Source organism: Balaenoptera borealis (assembly GCF_965194805.1).
Source record: "Balaenoptera borealis genome assembly, chromosome: 1".
NCBI classification, from domain to species: domain Eukaryota; kingdom Metazoa; phylum Chordata; class Mammalia; order Artiodactyla; family Balaenopteridae; genus Balaenoptera; species Balaenoptera borealis.
In genome coordinates, this window is record NC_138860.1 from 187,304,228 (window position 1) to 187,326,417 (window position 22,190).

At 47.6% G+C, this 22,190-nt stretch overlaps 1 long non-coding RNA gene across 6 annotated transcripts; it reads left to right on the forward strand.

Moving 5' to 3' along the window:
* The first annotated feature begins 192 nt into the window (after positions 1–192).
* Positions 193–21,513, forward strand: LOC309628199. 6 transcript variants are annotated; one of them, XR_014244236.1, is made up of 4 exons: positions 193–2,032; positions 2,067–10,314; positions 10,902–11,019; positions 18,431–21,513. It is a non-coding gene; the product is annotated as an uncharacterized lncRNA (long non-coding RNA). The 6 variants fall into 6 exon arrangements; XR_014244237.1 differs by having other exon boundaries at positions 2,067–5,449; XR_014244238.1 differs by having other exon boundaries at positions 193–631; positions 2,010–2,032; positions 2,067–11,019.
* The last annotated feature ends 677 nt before the right edge of the window (positions 21,514–22,190 follow it).

Genomic DNA, 22,190 nt, shown 5'->3' on the forward strand with positions numbered 1-22,190 from the left:
CAGTGGGGCCGAACCAGGGGCGGGCGGCCGAGGCGCAGGCAAGACCACGCCCCCTAGCTCCGGTCGCTGGGGTTAGGGGGGCGGGGGTAGGGGGGCGGGGTAGGGGGGCAGGGGGCGGGGTAGGGGGGCGGGGGCAGGGCCCTCCCGCGAGGCCCACCCACATGATTCCTTGGTTCCCGTGGATGGGCTGGACTTAAGAACGAAGTGAGCGGACCATTCTCTGTCGCCCTGGGTTCTCTTGTGCATCGTAGAGGCCGCCTTCTGGGACACACGAGGGCCGAGGGAAGTGGTTGTGTCGTGGAGCCGGGTTGCCCACGATCTGGCACAAGCTGTAGGACCTGGAACAGGTCACTTGACCTCGCTTTTCTCCATCTATGGAACGAGCGGCTTGGTGTATCCCATTTTTAAAATCCAGAAGTAGTGATTTAGGGGTGGGAGAGCAGGCTATGGGCCGTGTCTCCACCAGGCAGCTTCAACTCTCTGCCTACACTTGTGTGACTTTGAAGACACTAACCTGTGATAAGTGCCCAGGAAGTGGTAGCTTGCACCTGTGTGGCTTTATTAGCAAGATCGTGGATGGGAAGAAGGCCTTCTCTGCGGGGTGATGGTGAGGTTATAAAGAGATGACAGGGTGAGCTACCTCTCTGAGCACTCAGTGGGTGGTATAACGGCCCCCTGCCCCACTCTTCACCATTATCACGCAGTACCTGACCCTCACTCTCACCTTCATGCCCACTTTCCTCCCAGCCCTACAGTGTGGTCAGTGCCCCCTGTGGGGCCGCAGCCATCAGAGAAGCTGCTGCTACTTCCTGCTTCTCAACAGACCCTGCATGACCTTGAGTTAAATAAGGCAGGGCTGCTGCTACATTGACCAGCCACACCACCCAGGACCACCTCCTGGATGGTCTCATCCCTACTCCTGAGCATCTTGGCTCTTTCCCTTCTTCAGACTCACCTTCCTCCCATCCCAGAGACAGGAGAATGCCTGGTCACCTGTGCTGCAGAGCGCTTGACCACCCAACAGAGGGCATTCTGACCAGAGAAAGAAAACTTGTAGCAGCTTTTGATTCCATGAAGGTTCCATTAGAGGTAGGAATGTCAGGAACTAGCAGAAGGAACTTGGCAGTGGCCAGCAGGACTAAGTAGGGCCAACAGGCGTGATTACCACACAGGATATTAAGCAAGAGGGTTCCAGGAAGGCTGGGGAGCCAAGGGGGGCTGGGCTCCACTGTCATCAAAGCCAGGGGCCATCTGGGGGCCTGCACGGAGCTGTTGGGCCTCAGCAAGGATTTGGCCATAGTGGGTGGTACCCAAGGGGAGAGTCAAGTAGCCAGGTCCCTGCCCGGCTGCCTCCATAGCTGGAAGTGGGTGGGAGGGTCTAGGGCAGCGGCCAGCCAAACCATGCTGGACGATGCCAGGACTTGGCCAAGAGCCCTTCCCGTGTTCGTAACCCTGGGTGCACTGTGCACTCGCATAGCATGTGAACTGGGGCCAAAGGAGGCACAGATGGGAGAAGGCAGTGCTCAGAGACTGATATGAGCGGTGGGGACGTTTCCCAGATCCCTGTACAGCTAACGTCGGTTACCTCGAGGGCACCTTTCAAAACATCCCAAAGCCAAGTCAGCAGTAACCAGCTTCTTAAGAACATGCATGTGTCCACTTAGGTGTCAGTGGGGTGGGGACTGGGGAGTGACATGAAATGAGCCTAGGGTGTCACAGCTGTTCTCCCTGCCAGTACTTCCATGCCCACACATAGTTGATATGTTTTCATTTCTCTACCCTCCTCCCTCACTCTTAGTCCTTATCTCAGTCTCCTCCTGATTCTGTACCTTCTAGTCTGATCTGGACCATTACTTTGCTTTCTTTCTATCATGAAAACAATTTGGTTTCATCCAGGTGTGAGAGCATTGCCGCCTAAAACCAAAAATCTCAAAGCTTGTCCATGGAGCTTTATGATGAGCTTTAGCACCTTTGCATACCTGAAGCTTTTCTCATTTCTTTGCTAACAGCAGCTACAAGGCCACATCACAAGGTATGCCACATCACAGGTTATGCCACATCACAAGGTACTCCACATCCCATGGGACCAGGTATGCCCAAAACCCTCTGAAGGAAGCCGGAAGAAAGGAGTGATGCCCTGTGGTGGTGATGGAGGGTGTCCCGTGACCTGAACTGTGTCTGCAAGGAGCGCCCTGGAGCTCTGTTTGAAGCTTTTTTTGTCTTCCTAAACAGTGGGGTAGGCAGAAGTCAGGGTTACTTCAGCCTGCTTCCCAGATGTGGAAAGTGAGACCTGGAGAGATGAATGACTCACAAGAGAGGGCAGTGGAGTTAGAAATAAAATCATGTTGCAGTTTCTATTTTGGGGCAGCAGTTTCTATTTTGGGGCAGCAGTCACTAAGTTAGTTCTACTCCTTCACTCTGCTCTTTGTACAGGGTGGGGAGGAAAGAACAGGTGTCGTGGATTTTCAACCACCAGTACATCTTTTCATCCCCAGGCATGAGAAAGCCCAGCACTCTCTCTCTCTCTTTCTTTTTTTTTTTTTTTTTAAGATTAGCTTCATAAAGTCTACATAAAGTAGCTACATATTGGTTTTCTATTGTGGCCATAACAGTTGACTACTATTTAGTGGCTCAAACAAAGCAAATATATTATCTTACAGCCCTTTAGGTCAGAAGTCTGATGTGGGTCTCACCGGACTAAAACCAAGGGGTGGCAGGGCTGCTGTGTTCCTCTCAAGGGGAGCCCTTTTCTTGCTCATCTGGGTGTTGGCAGAATTCAGATCCTTGTGATTTTAGGACTGAGATCCCTGTTCCCTTGCCGGCTATCAGCTGAGGGCCATTCGCAGCTTCTAGAGGCTAGCACATTCCCTGGCTTGTGGCCTCCTTCCTCAATCTTCATAGCCAGCAATGGCAGGTCAAATGCTTTGTATCTCTCGTCATTATTTTCAGGTTCATCTCTCTGATGCATCTGGGAAAGGACCTCTGCTTTTAATGACTCACGATTAGACTGGGCACACTTGTGCAAACCAGGATCATCTCCCCATCTCAGAGTGCATGTGTTTAATCACAGCTACAAAGTCCCTTTTGCCATATAAGGTGACATACTCACAGGTTCCAGACATTAGGGCCTGGACATCTTTAGGGAGTCATTATTCTGCCTACCACAAATTATAAATTTCCAGACTCTCAAACTCTCTTGATTGTCCAGGATCTTTATCACATGATTTTTTTGGTAATAGCTTTACTGAGATATAATTCACATAATACACAATTCATCTATTTAAAGTGTACAATTCATTGTTTTTTAATATAGCCACAGAGTTGTGCAACCATCACCACAATCAATTAAAAACATTTTAATCACCCCAACAAGAAACCATGTACCTATTAGCACTTGCTCCCTATTTTCCCCGAACACTCCCAGTCCTAGGGAACCACTAATCTACCTTCTGTCTCTGTGGATTTGCCTATGCTGTATATTTCATATAAATGGAATCCTATAATATGTGGCCTTTTGTGTATATATAGTATGTTAGATAGACATATATAATGTGTATCTACATAATGTTTTCAAGGTTCATCCATGTTGTAGCATGTATCAGTGCTTCATTCCTTTTTATTGCTAAATAGCATTTGATTGTACAGATACACCAAATTTTGTTTATCCATTCATCAGTTCTTGGACATTTGGGTTATTTTCACTTTTGAGCTATGATGAATAATGCCGCCATGAACATATACCTGTTTTTATGTGGACATAATGTTTTCATTCTCTTGGGTATATGCCTAGGAGTGGAATTGCTAGGTCATATGGTAACTCTGTGTTTAACTTTTTGAGCAACTGCCAGATTATTTTCCACAGTGGCTGCACCAGTCTGCATTCCTACCAACAATGGATGATCCTATTTCTCACATCCTCGCCAACACTTGTTATTATCTGACTTTTTGATTCTAGCCATCCTTGTGGGTGTGAAGTGGATCTGATTGTGTTTTTTTGATTTGCATTTTCCTGATGGTTCATGGCATTGAGCATCTTTTCAGGTGCTTATTGGATGACTGTATATCTTCTCTGGAGAAATATCTAGTCAGATTATTTGCCCATTTTTCAAGTGAGTTATCTTTTTATTATTGAGTTGTTAGAATTCTTTATATATTCTAGATACAGGCCCCTTACCAGATTTGCAAAAATTTTCTCCCATTCTGTGGGTTGTCTTTTCACTTTCTTGATGGTGTCTTTTGTAGCATAAGAATTTTTTATTCTGATGTCCAGTTTATCTATTTTTTCTTTTGTTGCTTGTGCTTTTGGAATCATATCTAAGAAGGCTTTGCCTAGTCCAATATCATGAAAATTTATGCTTGCATTTTCTTCTAAGAGTTTGTTTTAGCTCGTACGTTTAGGCTTTTGATTCATTTTTGGTTAATTTTTGTGTATGATGTGAGAGGTAGGAGGTCCAACTTTATTCTTTTGCATGTGACTATCCAGTTGTCCCAGAATGCTTTGTTGAACTGTCACATAATGTGCCCCAAACACATATGCTTGGATTTCTATGCAACACTGACATGACCAAAGTCCCTCCCCGGTCCAGTAAGACAGACCCCAGCAGACCAATGCCTGGCAAGCAGCAGATCCTCAAAAAATGTTTGTCAGATGAATGTGGTACAAGGTGGGGAGCTGAGGCCCCCAAGTTCAGGGGTTGGAGTCCCCTTCACTCTGCGCATGACTCTGGAAATGTTTCCTCCAAGCGGCCACTTGGCCACAGTCTAAAAAGGTGCCTTGGTACCCTTGAGTAAAGGGGGCAAACTAGCAGTGCTCCTACTGCCTGAACCAGATCTCAGGAAAAAAATCCCAAATTTTGTTTTGAGGCTTCCAGGGAACGGGGGGTCAAGGGAAAAGAAGAGAGAAGATTGGGGAACAGCTGGCTGGGCTGTGAACCAGGACAGGGGACCTTGAGTAACAAATTAAGAAGCACCTGTACTCAAGGTCAACATTTCTTGCCTTAAGCTTCAAGAGGCAAAAGGAGGGGAAAGCTCTTGGCTGGCAGATGAAATGAAAAGATAAAAGTGCTGGCAGCCGCCCCAGACATCTCTGCACCGGCAAAAGCTGCATCATATCCTTTGGGCCAAATGGAGACGCAGCCTGGGGACAGCCAAGCTTCTGGAGCAGGGGACAGATGAACCTGGGGTCTGCGGAAGGAGAAGGCACCCTTGCAGGGGAAATGTGATGGTCAGCAGAACCTCACGAGACAGAGGCTGGCTTCCCGTTGGCTTCTCCAGGAAGCAGGCACTGTCTGTCTCTCCCAGCCCTGACACTGCAGTAGCCTGATACGAGGCCAGGAGCTGGGGAGCCTCTGGGGAGCCCGCAGCTCCCAAGTGGCTGCAGGGTCACAGCAGGGGACAACTCCTTACTCCTCAGCCCCTTCCACTCCCCTCTCCAGTCCTGGAAACACAGGTAAGGTACCCCTCATTCATTCACCCAGTACGACATGCCAGGCTGTCTAGGCTCAGGGAACATAGCCATGAACAAGGCTCCTGTTCTCAAGGAGCTTATGTTCTACTCCATGTCGGGGTGTGTGGTAGAGAGATGGACCATAAAGCAGTAAAAGAATAATTACAGAGTGACAAGTGTGATGAAGAAAATAAAACAGAATAATGGAACAGGATGTCTGACTGTACAGTTAAGGAAGGTCTCTCCAGGGGTGATATTTGACTGAGACCAGAGGGAAAAGGGCCAGTCACACAAAAGCTAGGGGAAGAGTGTTCCGGGCAGAGAGAACAGCACGTACAAAGGCCCCAAGCCAGGAAATAGTTTGGCATCTTTGCAGAACCGAAAGGAGGCCAGTGTGGCTGGAGCACTGAGCAAGGGGAGACCTAAGAACAGGTTGTAGAAGCTGGGACACGTGGTGCCTTCCAGGCTACGGAAATGAATGTGGATTTCATTCTAATTTGTAGTGGAAGCCCCTAGGGAATTTTAAAGACGAGAAGGACACAATCAGTTTTCATTTTGGAAAGTCCCTGGGCTTCTGGGCTGCAGGCCCGGAGAAGCACATTGAGTGTGTGGGGGTTATTGTAGGGTCCAGACAGGCTAGGGGCACAACTCCAGGATGTATTAAAATGTAGATGTTATTACTATTCAGGTACCGCAAGGCCAACAGATCAGGAGATGACTGCCATTGAGAAGGTAGTTTGTTACAGTTCAGTTCCCAAGAAGAGTGGGCACGCCCTGCTGCCCACGCAGGGCCACGTGGGGATGCACCAGGGTCAGCCAGGAGGCAGAGGGAGTGAGGGAAAATGTGTACAAGGGCCTTTATAGTGGTTTCCAAGGGAAGCATGGGCAAGGCAGGGTCAGCAGGCTTAGGACTGGCCAGTTTGAAGAGTTTTCAGCAGGCTCTGGGGCGTAGGGGCTGTCCCCTAGTTGTCTGTATCTGGTCCAGGGTGATTAGGGCAGGTAGATAGTGGCCCTGAGTCTGAGAGCCTGATAAAGAAGGAGGTTGGAGCTTAGGGATCTGGATGGGTTTGTTTGCATATGAAAGGCACGCGCCAGAGTGAATCACAGACTATTTCTAGGAACTGGCTAGCCCTGGGAGGGGCAGTCCCTCCAGGGTCAGCAAGGCCCCGGATGTCAAAGCATCAGAAACACATGGTTGACGTACAAGGGACATCTGTATTCTGTGGAGAGAGGCTTCCGGAGAGGAAATTGATGGGATTTGCTGATGCATTAGACGTAGGGGATAAGGGAGGAGAAATAATCAAGGATGCTGCTTGGCCTTTTGGCTGAAGCAGTTGGGTCCCCCCACTCTCAAGCAAGTCTTTTTTTTTAATACTTTATTACTTATTTATTTATTTTGGCCACACTGCACGGCATGAGGGATCTCAGTTCCCTGACCAGGAATCGAACCTGTGCCCCCTGCAGTGGAAGTGTGGAGTCTTACCCACTGGACCACCAGGGAAGTCCCTCTCAGGCAAGTCTTGAGGGCCCAGGAGACACAGCTACCCTCAAGGAGCTTGAACTCTCGTAGGGGAGCCAGGTTTCAAGTAGGGACAGTTGGCAATCAAGTCAGTGCCATTAGGCGCCCTGAAATATGAGTGTACCTTGCCTTAAGTAACAAAAATGTTGCTGGAAAACAACATGTCATTCAGATACAATATTTCCCTCATGTACTTATATTACCATTTCAGCAACCATAATTTCTGATTGGCTTTCACTTGTCCAAGGCCCAGGACTCGTGATGAGGGTCTCTGCTGATATTGTCCAGAGATTTAATGCTTCTATAAACCCATCTTATCTGTGCCAGAAAACCTCTTCATAAGCATTTAAGATGAGGGCTTTCAGAGCTACAGACTCCTTTGATTATATAAATGATTGCCTTTTAACTTTTTGGTTTTGTAAGATCTACTGCTGTTAAACTCAATGATATATAACAGTAAATAACTTTTATTATTATTATTATTTTAAAATCAAGATTAAGAAAACAGAGCACCCATGACATAAGATAGGCGCTCAGTAAAAAATGTTCCTGTAATTTTGATGATGTAGCCTCCATGAAAGGTGGGACTGCTGATGTATTTATATGTTTCAAAGCTACAAAGGAGCTCTTTCCCCAGAATATAATAATCTTGACCTGGTTAGGGACCAACTGAGCTGGGAATGCTGTAACACCTAAAGTTAATGTTCTCAAGTTCTTGCTAGTTTAGATGCCATACAGCGTATGGCATATGGTACAGATGCCGTACTGTGAGGATGGCAATATTGATTGCTGGTGATAAATGTGATCGTGCGGTTTGGGGCAGGTGATGCGGAGTTGTGTGGCTTTCCCCGACCAACCTCTCTTGGTGCGGGGGCACTTCCTGTCACATCCGATTGGAATTCACACATTTGAAATGATCGTATGTCAGTTGCCAACGTCCACTGTGGTTGTTTTTCAGCCTCTCTGTTTTACGGGAAGTGTCTTGTTAACTAGACTATAAATGCTTTGAAGGGGAGCTGTCTGGTGGCTACTATATCTTGTGAACATAAACCCCAGAACGAGGGTCTCCTTAATACATACTTGTGGGTTAAATAGATGAGTTAATTAACATTACATAGCTGTCAGCTGGCAGATCTTTGTCAGATCAACTTTTTCTTCAACGTATGCAAAAAGTCCCATTTGATTGTGCATCAAAGGACCCTAGAGAGTGAAAAGGTAACCCACAAAATAGGAGAAAATATTCGTAAATTTGTAGTGTTTAGAATATATAAAGAACCGCCACAATTCAGCAACAAAAGAAACCAAACAACCCAATTCAAAAATGGGCAACGGATTTGAATAGACATTTTTCTAAAGAAGATATGCAAATGACCAAAAAGCACATAAAAAGATACTCAATGTCATTAGTCATTAGAGAAACGCGAGTCAAACCACAATGAGACAGCACTTCGCACCCACTAGGATGGCTGTACTTAAACAACCAAACAAAAAAGGGAAAATAACGAGTGTTGGGGAGAACGTGAAGAAATCGGAATGCTCATGCACTGCTTGTGGGAATGTAAAATGGTGCAGCTGCTATAGGGAAAACAGGTTAGAGGTTCCTCAGAAAGTTAGACACAGAATTACTATATGATCCAGCAATTCCATTCCTAGTTACATACCCAAAAGAACTGAAAGCTGGGACCCAGATACTTGTTCACCAACATTCGTAGAAGCATTATTCACAATAGTCAGAAGGTGGAAACAACCCAAGTATCAGTGAACAGATGAACAGATAAACAAAATGTGGTACATCCACACCATGAGATATTATTCAGCCACGAAAAGGAACGAAATTCTGGTACATGCTACAACATGGATGAACCTTGAAAACATTATGCTAAGTGAAAGAAGCCAGACACAAAAGGACAAATGTTGTACGGTTCCATTTATTTGTGATGCCTAAAACTGGCGCATTCATAGAGACAGAAAGTAGAATGGTGGTTGCCAGGGGCAGGAGGAGCGGAGAAATGGGAGTTGGTGTTTATTGGGTACAGAGTTTCTGTTTGGGAAGATGAAAAAAGTTGTGGCAATGGATGGTGGTGATGGTTACCCGGCACTGTGAATACGTAATGCCACTGAATGGTGCACTTAAAATGATTAAAGTGGTAAACTTTATGTTGTGTATGCTTTATCACAATAAAAGAAAATACTGAAAAGAAAAAAGAAAGTCACATTGGGGCAACATCCCATGTATGAGGATCTGAGAGGCGTCTGGCTTGTGCAGTATCATTTAGCCCAGGATACCCTGCCCGCCTGTCTCCCCTGTGCCCTGGGATTAGAACAAGCCAGTCATCCTTTGACCTTTGTATGGGGAGTGCTAGACACACAGAGGTTTATCCCCAAGACTGACACTTTTCAGACCTGGGACAGCAGCCAATGTCCACACAGCGAAAACCTCTTCAAGGGCCCAGTTCTCATTTCTACTTCTGCATCCCTCTCAATGCCTCCTCAACTGTCCAGCTGCAATTTTATTGTAAAAGGTAATTATGTGTTAGCTAAAATCAGACACTTTGCCTTGATATCAACACCAGTCCATTGTAGGAGAATGTTGAGTACGTGAGTCCCCATTACAAAGTAAAAGGCATATGAAACTCAAACATATGCCTGGGTCTCTGAAATACTTCATTCTTAGAACCCACGCCATTGGGTAACAGGCTAATAATGACGTTCTCCTAATTCTTCTAGAATTAAGTGCCACATGGATGAGACCCCCAAATGAGTTTATCTGTATTAAGTTCCAGAAAGTTGGCTAATATTAGAGCATGGCTCCCAGGTACTTAAAGAAATCCCAATTACAAATAGAACAGGAATGAGTGCAGCCATTAGAAGAACCAGCTCCACGTAAACAGGTACTTAGAGGTGAAGCAGGAAGTGTAAATGGAGCCCTAATTAATGCCTTGCTTATTGTGCTTTCCTGCAACTGGGAGATTAACCCTGAGATATTTTTAAAGCTTTCACATGTAGCTGGTACCTTGAACAAGTGGGACTCATTGGGTGCAAAAGACAAAACTTCATCTTGCCCCACTGGCGGTTCAAACCTGCTGGGACGCTTACTCCACCTCTGGATGAAATCTGAAACTGAAATCTTGGATGAGATCTGACTTTCTCAGCCTCTCTCTCCAGCCAGGATTTTAAATGTCTAGTCCCATATAATAGTCAGAACCCCAGAGTTACAGCTTTTCCCTGCCCCCAGCTCCTGGAGGGGAGGGGCTAGGATACTGTTTTTCTACCTGGGCGGCCCTCCGATTGCTAGCTGTGGCCTCTGCCTGCTCCCGAACTGCAGGAAGAAGACACGAGAAAGCGACAGGTGAGGTTTACCTGGACTGGGAGGTCCTGGGCTGGCATCGCTGCTCGCTGGGCTCGGCAGATATTCAAAGCTTATCACACCAGGCACTTTGAAGGGTCTTTGGAAATTTCAACAGGGAAGAGCTGACACCTGCTGTTCTTTTGACTCCTGTGAAAATGCCTTCTCTGGCTGGCTTTTTGTTATTTGTAATTCCATCCCCAGTCCCTGGAGATCAGACCTCTTCCTCTGAGGTCTCTTTTCCCGTCCAGGCGATCTATTGGGAAGATCAAAGACTCTCCCAGACGCACACCTGGTCCCCAGGAGCTCCCACCTTGAACCGGCTCTCAGGGAAAGAATGTCACTGCCAGGGGGGTGCTTTAGCCAGGCGTCCCTTCTCCACCTTTCGATTTCTCAGGCGGGAGTTGCACGGTGCCCTGGGGCACCTGTGTTGCCCTCTGAGTTCTTTACGTAAAGATCCCTTCAGCCAGCTAGTGGTAAGGGGAAGCAAGTCCCCGCTCCTCCACGTGGGGGCGATACTCGCGGGACAATGACCACTGAAAAGCATTCTTCCCTCATCTCAAATGTGATGCATCTTTTTTCTCTCTCAGAGTAGTTATTGAGCTGATGGACGCAAAGCAGTCACTTGACCCCTCCTTCGCGTGTTTGTCCCCGTGGAGCTGGGAATGGTGGCCTCCCAAGACTGGACCCATGACTGAAACGGAGCCGGTGAGTCCCTTTAGAACATCCCATTACACACGCTTTTAATGATCCAAAGATTGAGGGCAAAGCAAGGATTTCTTTCTTTCTTTCTTTTTTTTTTTTCATCTTTTAAGAGTTTTGCTTCATACGAAATCTAAAAGGTGAAATATTCTCAGCAGAATTCAAGAGACCCATGCAAATCACTGAGTGATTTCAGGAGACCCAGAAAATTGCCCCCAAACCCGAGTCACTGAGAAGAGCTGCAGCTGCTAATGAAGGTCTTTACAGCCCGCGTGGAGCGTCATAGGACCGGAATTCTCCTCCACTGGATGAGTTTTGTCAGGAACATGAGTGATTTCCCCACCCAACCTAACCAGTCTCTTTCCTCACCTGACCTAATCAGGAAGGAACCCAGGCACTATCTCAGGCCATTTCACACCCATGTATCCCTCCACGAGAGCAAGCACCCCGTGGGTGGGCGCCACACAGCCCTCCTTTTACCCCCTGCTTCTACACCATGTCGGGCGCATAGTAGGATCTGGGCAAAGCCTGAATCGAATTACAATCTAAGGGTAGAGTGGGGAGAGCCACAGAGACCTGAAATTTATTCTTCAAGGAGTTTACTCTTATCCTTAAAAAATTCTTTTTAATTAGATTTTAGATATAAAAAGATCAATCTGCTGCTTTATTTTATTACTCTTCTGTTATATTAAACTGTAACCCTTGGTGGCTTAGGATCGTAACAAGTGAAGTCTATAAAACAAAATAGCAGGTGTGTTAAAATTGCCTATATTTTTCAAAAGTGGGCCCTTAAAGTCCTCCTGCGGAAAGGCCAGGTATCCTAATACACAAGGAAAGAAGACATAGTGTTTTATTGTCTACGTGCCTACCTAATATCCATTCTCCCCTTCTTCTACTAACAAATCCTTGATTTTTTACAGTGTGGCAATGTACACAGTTATAACACTACATCTCCAAACTTCTCTTGCTGCTAAATAGGGCCACGTGATTAAGTTCTGGCCAACGAGTTGTAAGCATAAGTTATCAAGTATTATAGAATTTATGAAAAGGGGAATAGACAGCTGGCATGTGCTTTTTTCATATTCTTCCTCCACCTGCTCCTTGCTTCTTGCCTGGAATGCTGATGTGATTGCTGGGGCTCCAGCAACCCTCTTGGCTCATGAGGTGACAGTGAGTCTGGAAGTCACATGCTAAGAATGAGAGAAGAAAAAGGTAGGAGGAGCCCAGGTCCCTGATGACACTGTGGACCTTTGACCTCCAGAATTTTTTTATATGAAAGAGAAATAAACCTCTATTTTGTTTAAGTCTCTACTTATGGCTTCTGTCATTTACACAGTTCTTTTTTTTTTTTTTTTGGCCATGCTGGATCTTCATAGCTGCGTGCGGGCTTTCTCTAGTTGCGGCGAGCAGGAGCTACTCTTCGTTGTGGGGCATGGGCTTCTCATTGCAGTGGCTTCTCTTGTTGCGGGGCACAGGCTCTAGGCGCATGGGCTTCAGTAGTTGCAGCACACGGGCTTCAGTAGTTGCAGTGCGTGGGCTCAGTAGTTGTGGCTCGTGGGCTCTAGAGCGCAGGCTCAACAGTTGTGGCACACGGGCTTACTTGCTCCGTAAGGCATGTAGGATCTTCCCAGACCAGGGATTGAACCTGTGTCCCCTGCATTGGCAGGCAGATTCTTAACCACTGGACCACCAGGGAAGCCCCCATTTACACAGTTCTTATCTGTTACATCTGTTACAAAGGATCACTTAAGCACCCATCATTTTATTTTACCCATTTTGGAAGGAAATCTCTCTAGAATACATTGCACATTCTCTTCCTTTTTAAAATCAAACATGTAGTGAACATAGGGTTGCTAGATAAAATACAGGATGTCCAGTCATCTTGAATTTCAGGTAAGCAACAAATAGTTTTTGAGTAAAAGCATGTCCCAAATATTACATGGGCCATACTTAGACTAAAAAATAATTTGTTGTTCATCTGAAATTCAGATTTAACTGAGAGTCCTGTATTTTTATTCGCTGACTCTGCCAGTCCTCACTGAACAGGCTCTTCTCCTGCTGTTCTCTATGGTGAGGTGTATGGTGATGCACTGGGGACCTCTGGAGGCTTGGAGGGCTTATGGAAATGGACCAGATTGCCATGCTTTTTATTCCTATTCCGCTCTTTCTAATGTTGCCATCTCTTCTTTGGTTGCCAGTCTATCGATGGCCCTGTCTGTTGCTCTCTAAGTGAGCCTGCCTGTCCTAGTTCCTCACCCCACCGATGATGTGCCCTGGGAATCTGTGGGCAAACATGGTGTTTGGAGCACATGCCCTGAAGCTGAAAGTCTGGGTTCCACTCCAGGTCCCCCCACTTTCAACTCTATGACCTGGGGCAGCTCATTCGACCTGTCCAAGCTTGGTTCCTGCCTAAATAATATGGGGGCAGTCAGAGCCACCTCCTGGGTTACGTGAGGCTTAAATATGGGAAGTGCGGGGGCAGCACCGGCCCTTAGTAAGCACTCAGCAAATGGGGTAATTGCCGGGTAGTGGGCTGAGCAACCGGATAGCCAAGCCCAAGAAACAAGGATCTGAGCAGAAAGCTTCTATAAGCAAAACATGAGCAATGGGGACACTGAGGTCACCGAGAGGAGGAGTGGGAAGGAGAATGGGGGCCGAAGGCCAAATTCAAAGGAGAGTGGGAGAGCTCACGCAAGGCAGCCAGTGATGGCGGGAGTGAGTGGATAGCAGGTGTGTTATTAGGTGCCCCCCACAAGATTCGTATGCTGAAACCCCACCCCCGGTACCTCAGAGTGTGACTGTATTTGGAGATGAGGTCTTTAAAGAGGTGATTAAGTTAACGTGAGGTCCTTACGGGGCCCTGATCCAATCTGACTGGCATCCTTATAAGAAGAAGAGATTACGAGGCAGACACACACAGAGGGAAGAACATGTGAGGACACAGCGAGAAGACAGCCGTCTGCAAACCAAGGAGAGAGGCCTCCGGAGAAGCCAACCCTGCCGAAACCTTGGATCTTGGACTTCCAGCCTCCAGAACTGAGAGAATACATTTCTGTCGTGTAAGCTGCCCAGTCTGTGCTGCTTTTTACGGTGGCCCGAGCAGATTAATAAAGGTGTCGAAAGAGAAGGCTGTGGGAACATGGCCGTAGGCTGAGCGCCCGGGAGCAGTCATGCAGCCCTTGATCCGACAGACATTCTCGTTGATGTTGCGGGGGGGTGCTGGCATTGATACCAGGCATTCTTCCTGCCCAGGGTGTCCAGGGATGAACACTGTCCTTCTCCTGAGAGAACAGATGAACCAGAGAATCACAGACAGTGACAGATGCCGGGCTGCAGGGACTGATTGGGAAGGAGCAGGGAGCCAAGAGCCACTCCAGGGAGCCCATCAAAAGAGGCTCTTGAAGAGGCTTCCCTGGTGGCGCAGTGGTTGAGAATCCGCCTGCCAATGCAGGGGACACGGGTTCAAGCCCTGGTCTGGGAAGATCCCACATGCCGCGGAGCAACTGGGCCCGTGCACCACAACTACTGAGCCTGCGCCTCTGGAGCCTGTGCTCCGCAACAAGAGAGGCCGCGATAGCGAGAGGCCCGTGCACCGCGATGAAGAGTGGCCCCCACTAGCCGCAACTAGAGAAAGCCCTCGCACAGAAATGAAGACTCAACGCAACCAAAAATAATTAAAAAAAAAAAAAAAAAAGAGGCTCTTCCAGGAAGGGAGCCGGGCTGACACCTGAAGGTGAGAAGGAGCCGTCGGGGGCTGTTCAGGGAGATCAGGAGGAGGCCAGGGGCTGCTGGAACTGCTGAAGCTGAGCAGGAGGGAGAGGTCGGCCAAGAGGAGGTGGGAGGCTGGAGGCAGGGGTCAAGGCTGGACCTCACAGCCTCCTGGGCCTTGGTAGGGTGTTTGCATTTTATTCTGAGATGAAGGGCAACTCCGAAGGGGTGCACTATGGCAGAGGGACGGCCTGCTCAGACAGCGCTTGCCCCCGGCCTGCGTGTCGGGGAAGGACAGCAGTGACTTCCTTGGGACGTGATCTGCAGAGTCGTCATGTGGGCTTGTGGGAAGCCAGCTTTCATGTATGGGGGAAAATTAGAAGTCCCCAAGCGGCGGAGATCGTAGGTTTGCCTGGAAATGAAGAATTCCACTGGCACAGATTGAAAAGAAAGGGAATATGTTTGTTCATTCATTCATTCAGTTATTCATTTACAAAAACGTATGGAGCTTCTACTGCCTGCTAGGCAATATCCTAGTGCCGCGAACACAGCAGTGAGTGAAACAGCCAACCTCTCTGCTTTGGGGGAGGTGGCACCCCGGTGTAGGGACACAAATGCTAACGAATAAACAAATAAGTGTACAATGTCAGGAGCTGACATACCTGCTCAGAAGGCAAGGAGGTGGTCCTGGTGTGCTGTTTTGAAGAAGAGAGTGACTCTGATAAGGGGACATTTGGGCACAGGCCAAGAGATGCAAGTTCCATGGGCACAGTGAAAGATGCTTATGGCCGAGGACCCCAAGAAGGCTTCCTTGCACTGAAAATATTTTTCATCAGGCAGCCAGGGCCTGAAGATGCCCCCATCATCCCTTGGCAGTTAACACAGACATCCTGGGGAAGAATCTCAGCTTAAGCTGTGAACCTCCAATGTCTCAGCAAAGATACATTAACAATCTATGGAGCGCAAGCTCACCTTTAGCCCAGTGTGGACAGAATGTGTGACTCTCCACTGCTCTGCACAAAGAAGGTGCTCAATCAACACTTTTTTTTTTTTTTTTTTTGGCCGTGCCACGCGGCATGCGGGATCCTAGTTCCCCGACCAGGGATCGAACCTGTGTCCCCTGCAGTGGAAGCTCGGAGTCTTAACCACTGGACCTCCAGGGCAGTCCCTCAATCAACACTTTTTAAATGAACAACTGAAAAAACCCACAAAGTGCATATGTAAGCTGGCAGATCTAATATTTGAGCATTTATGGGTTTTTTGTTTAAACAGACTACGAGGCAGATCAGGAGGGTAGGAGATTGCTGTCCCCCAGCTGACCATGAAGAAGTAGGAGGAAGAAACAGTGTGACTGTTTGGGGTGGAAGAGTTCTCACTAATTGTAAAATGCATTTGACTCTGCAATCCTTGTGCCCTCACACGACATTGCTCGGAGCAGAAAGAACTCTGCTCAGCGCAGCTGTCAAACAATGTAGGAGATTCAAGGCGGGCAAAGCCTTTATCTTCTTTTGAAGACGATGAAAGCCACCCTCTTGGACCCCTCCCTGGTGATGGTGATTTTGTGTTGATAGAGAAAAGGCCAAGCACATGGAAGTCATCACAGAAAGCTTTACTCGTCTGGAAAGAAAAGCCACAGTGATGCATTCAGCAATGTTCTCCAGTCCCAACCCAGATGCTTTGCTATGTAAAGGTCAAGGGACTTTTTATGATGTAAGAGGCAGGGAATCTGCTGAGTCAGATGGCCATCTCGAGCTTATCTCCAGGCAGCACTGCTCCTGGGCCTTCAAGGGTTCTGCCTTGTCCTTAAAAGGGAAAGACCCTGATCTAGAGTAATATTTTAGAACAACTTCCAGATAGGACACTTTCCCTAGGTTGAACCTAGTTTTCTACTACTGCTACTGAACATATAAGAGACAGTGGGATTGTTGCATATTAACCCCGCATAAGGCAGCCAATGAAAAAAACTGGGGCTGTATCTGCCTTCCACCCAGCAGTTTGTGTGCAAAGTGCTCAAGTTATTTCTCAAGGCCTAAGAAGAAATCTAAAATGGATTAGAACTTGTTCTTTCTTTTTTAAAATTTATTTATTTGATTTATTTGGCTGCATTGGGTCTTCGTTGCTGCGAGCGGCTTTCTCTAGTTTCAGAGAGCGGGGGCTAGTCTTCGTTGTGGTGCGGGCTTCTCATTGCCGTGGCTTCTCTTGTTGCGGAGCACGGGCTCTAGGCGCATGGACTTCAGTAGTTGCAGCATGCGGGCTCAGTAGTTGTGGCACATGTGCTCAGTAGTTGTGGCATGCGGGCTCAGTAGTTGTGGCGCACGGGCTTAGTTGCTCTGCAGCATGTGGGATTTTCCCGGACCAGGGCTCGAACACGTGTCTCCTGCATTGGCAGGCGGATTCTTAACCACTTAGTCACCAGGGAAGTCCCCTAGAACTTGTTCTTGAAGAAAGTGAAAGACTCACCAGATTTGCTAAAACAGCCTGGGAAAGAGGATCCAATGCAAGAACCACAATGTTGGCATCTCCCAAAGACCACCGTTGTTCCCAAGTTTCTTCTTTCTTGTTGATTTGAAAATGGATGCTTGTTTTTGTTTCGTGTTAATTACTGACCTGACGGGCGTCTTGTTGATCACGAGGGACAAAGATGTGCAGTGACATGTCCCCCCCGTTCTTAGGGTAACCTCGTGGGCTTATCTGCACGGTTTACTTTCCTGAGTCCCTCCCGTGTGTCTAAAGGCTGCAGAGGCATCCCTGGTAGGGATGGCAAAGGACAATGCCCAGAATTTAGATCAGCACAGAGCACACATTCAAACATGCCCAATAAATATTTGTAAAAGAAACAAATCAGAGATGTGGGTTGGATAGAAAATCAGTGGTGTCAAGTTGAGAGAGAGAGAAGTATCTGCAACCCCAGCACGACTGAGCAGAAGTGTGGTTAAGAGCACGGGTTCTGGAGCCAGATGGCCTCCATCCTGCTACTCAGTAGCTGTGTGACCTAAACCTCTTTGTGCCTCAGTTTCCTTGACTGTAAAATGGGGGTGATGATGACGGTACTTACCACAGAGGGTTGTTGACAGAATTAACTAAGTCGACACAAGTAAAGCACTTAGAGGCCAAGCATTCCGTACACAGAGCTCTTAACTCCTTTTTTTTTTTTTTTTTGGCCTCACCGCAAGGCTTGTGGGATCTTAGTTCCCCAACCAGGGATTGAACCCGGGCCCTTGGCAGTGAAAGTGCAGAGTCCTAACCACTGGACTTCCAGGGAGTTCCAAACTTCTCTTTTTTTAATTTAATTTTTATTTTATATTGGAGTATAGTTGATTTACAATATTTTGTTAGTTTCGGGTGTACAGCAAAGTGATTCAGTTATACATATACATATATCCATTCTTTTTCAGATTCTTTTCCATATAGGTTATTACAGAATATTGAGTAGAGTTCCCTGTGCTATACAGTAGGTCCTTGTTGCTTATCTATTTTATATATAGTAGTGTGTATATGTTAATCCCAAACTCCTCATTTATTCCCCCCCCCCCCGCCTGCACCTTTCCCCTTTGGTAACCATAAGTTTGTTTTCAAAGTCTGTGAGTCTGCTTCTGTTTTGTAAATAAGTTCACTTGTATCATTTTTTTAAGATTCCACATATAAGTGATATCACATGATATTTGCCTTTCTCTGTCTGACTTACTTCACTTAGTATGATAATCTCTAGGTCCAACTATGTTGCTGCAAATGGCATTAAAGGGCTCTGTGTTGTGGCACCTCCAGAGACTGGGATGGGATCAGCACCGTGATATTCCATTGCTGTTGCTGCGCATGTGAAAACTTTCAATGGACAATGCAGTGGGTTGAAGGACGCCCCCTCCACAAAAAAAAAGATGTGGAACCTGTGATGACCTTATATGGAAAAAGGGTCTCTGAAGATATAATTAAGGAACTCAAGACAAGATCATGCTGGATTAGGATGGGCCCTAAATCCAATGACAAGTGTCCTTATAAGAGAAAAGACAAATGAGAAGGGAAGACGTCACACAGAGGAGAAGGCCACGCACATGAAGACAGAGGCAGAGATTGGAGCGATGCATCTACAAGGCAAGGAATGCCCAGAATTTCCAGCAATCGACAGAAGCCGGGAGAAAGGCATGGAATGAATTCTCCAGAAGGAACCACCCTGCTGACATCTTAATATCAGACTTTTGGTCTCCAGAACTGTGAGACAATAAACTTCTGTTGTTTTAAGCCACCAAGTTTGTGGCAATTTGTTTCAGTAGCCCCAATGCAGATGACCCTGTAGGTCTCAAAATCGGAGGAGACTGAAAAACACTTGCTTTGGTTCCTAAGCCTTAAGTATGGTCTTGCCTCTGAAGGCAAGAAAATGACTTGGTATTTTTCCCACTTTCAAAGAGTTGAAACTCCTTGGCCTAAGTCTGCATGCCATCTAGGGAGGGTAAAGTGACTCACAGGACAGAGAGGTGACCCTCAAGGTCATATGAAGAAGGGGCAGAGGAAGTCGGCTCACCTAAGGGGCAGGGGGATGGCAAATACAGTGCGAAGTTCACAGGACCAAGGATCTGGAGGTCCAAATTCTAATCCAGGTTCTGCCTCTCACTGGCCAGGTGACCTTGCGTGAGGCCCTGCCGTTTCTTGGGTGTCAGGACTACCTGTCTGTGAAATGGGGGGATGGGGCTGTGTGCTCTCTGGGGTCCCTTCCACTGGGACCCTCCGTGAGTCTGCGGCCACCCCTGCCACGACAAGGGGTGCAGCATGGAGGGTGCCAACAGCCTGACCGTGGCTGGTCCTTGGGTCTGCCTGTCAGCATAGCCCATGCCGCACAGCCTTACCTGTCTGCCAAAGCCTGAGAGCCAGGAAAGTGGGTGAGGGTGGCCGGCGGATGCGGTGCCCATGTCGGCGCTGGCACACTGCAGCTGGGTGGCCCTGTGTGTCCCAGGCAGGATGCCGGCAGCACAGCCTTCCCCCTGGGTCTGTTTAGAAACCAGTCACACACCACGTTTTCCTTCAGTGATGAAATGTATGTGAAATTGATGCAGTTGGTCCTTCTGAACAATTGATTTAGGAGTCTTAGTTTCCCTCCCCGCCTTTCTCCTTAATTGACTTTTCTCAGACTCTCAGTCTGCATTAAATTCAAAATCTGGGAATCCCTTCTTCTCCCCTCACCCTGCTCTCCATCTCAATTTATCTACTCTGCTTTATCTTTCGTGGATTATATTAGGATGTGCTATTTTAACCATATCTGCATTTAAAGTGCAGCTCTCTCCTGGAATTTTCCCAATTAAATCCCTATCTCAATCTTAAAACATATTAACTTTCACAGAGGTAGGAGCAAAAACTTTAAGAATCACAGACATGTCAGGACAAAAATGTACACGTTGTGGCCATCTTGTACATTTCATGTGCCTGCCAATTTTTAAAACGGGATTTTCTTGAAGGAAAGCAAAACTAGAGATTTTCCCAAACTGTTGAAAATTTGCCAGCAGACAGAGAGGAATTTTCCTATTCTTCTGACCCTGGGTCTACCTCTGTCCTTTTTTTGGTAAAGTGATGGTGTAGACTTCTGCCTGAAGCAGAGCAGACTTGTCACCCATGGCTTCTGCTGCTTCCTGGGCATCAGGCTGCAGTTCTCAAACTTCTGAACAAGTCACACCTTCTCTAAAATGTGGTCCCAGGAAGGAAGGAATTAAGGACTCTGCAGTCCCTGTCTTCTTTTCGTTGTTTTTTTTTCTTTTGCCGGAAAAGCATCTTCAGGTGAACAAATGTGGGAGGTGGAGCAAAGCCTTGGACCTGGTGGTAAGGAGGGTTTTTGGAGATGCGCTTCTGTAGGAGCGGGCATCTTGCAGTGTCAGGGGTTTAAATTAAACCAGGATGGGGGAGGGAGAAGGGGAGAGACCATCCCCGCGTCTGCAGCGTTGACTCCTGGCATCATTTCGGTGCAAGGACCCAGCTGACACTTCTTATTTTGGGTCCTGCCTTCCCAGCAGAAGTCTGCAACTTGCCGGCATCGGGGCAGGACGGCAGCCGGCAGCCGCTGAGCAGAGGAGAGAGGTAACTTTCGGGAGGGGTGTGTGGGTTTCTTGATGCTAGACCATCAGTCAGCTCATTTTACCCGCTCCTTAGGTAGCCAGCAGAACGATTCCCTTTTCTTTGGGTTTTTTAAAAGCTTTCTTTTCTAAGATGCTGAAGCCCTCTCCCTGCACTTTACAGCAACTCTGGGCTCCATGAAGTTCATCCAGGTCCCTCCCCGCATGGCTTTCCGTGCAAGGAAAGCTGAGTCAGTTGCTCACAGGAGTAAAATTTTCCAAATAATTTTTAAATGCCGTTCGAATTATTTTTTTTTCATTCGGTTTCTTTCTCATGTTGGTTTTATGTTTGCACCTTGTGTTTTAATTCAGCTACGATGAATATAAGTTTGTGGAGGAAATTTTGGTGGGTGGCTTTGTGATTTAAAAAAAAAAAACTACTCCATTGCAGTCGTGCTGCAGTCCCAGCAACCTGGTTTAACTGCAGAGGCTATCACGGTGCAGTCTGCCTCTCCTCTTTACCCTCGCTAGAGTCTGAGTCTCTGATTCCCACCCGCCTGGCTTCTCCAAGCAAGCCCCCCATGCCCCACCACCTTGCCCACTCACCCTCTGCAAAGGACCCCGGTAAGTGCGCTGATGTCTGTGACACTTGGGGTTTGAAGGAGAATTTGGACACTGCAGCTTTAAGAATGCCGTACTGCGAAATCTTTCTCCTTCAAGTGACTGCAGAACCTCAGGAGCGGTGGAGGGGGGGGTGGGGGAGGAGGAGGAGGAGGAGAGAGAAAGGGATACCCACTCTCAGGTCAGCCCGTTGGGTAACTCAGACTGGGGAGCGCCGAGCCCTGGGCGAAATCCAAAGTGCGTTCAGGACCTGACTTCGGGTTGGTTCACATGCTTGGGCACGGGGAGACCCCACAGACTCACTGATGAGTTTAAGCTTTGTCCTTGCCTCGGCGCGTGCGTGCGTGCGTGCGTTTGTGTCTGGTTAGCTGGCTCTTTAAGCCGTGTGGAATCGGGCTGGAGAATTCTGGTCTCATCTCTGTTGTGATCTTTCCAGCCTGGCTTGAACCCTGGGAACACAGAGGCAGCCTTCACTGCCTTATTCATTGGGGGTGGAGGTTTTCTTCTTGTGGGTTTATTGAGATGTGCTTTGGAGGGAAACTTGAAACAATGATTTGCGACCGCAGGGGCAGAGGCTGCAGCATTTAAGAAGGGATGAATTCACTGACGTGTTAGTAGTGGGTGTTGAATTATGATGCACGGGGTGCCAGGCAATTGTGGGGGGCTCCATAAGAAGCCCATCTAGATGGGGATGGGGTTCGCACAGAAGCAGCGGAAAGCACACTTGGGGCAGTGGCTCTTTACTACGGGGACATGCGCAAGGAGCCCAAGGCGTCTGAACTCTGGTCTCCGGGACCAGGCTCCTCCCCATCTGGC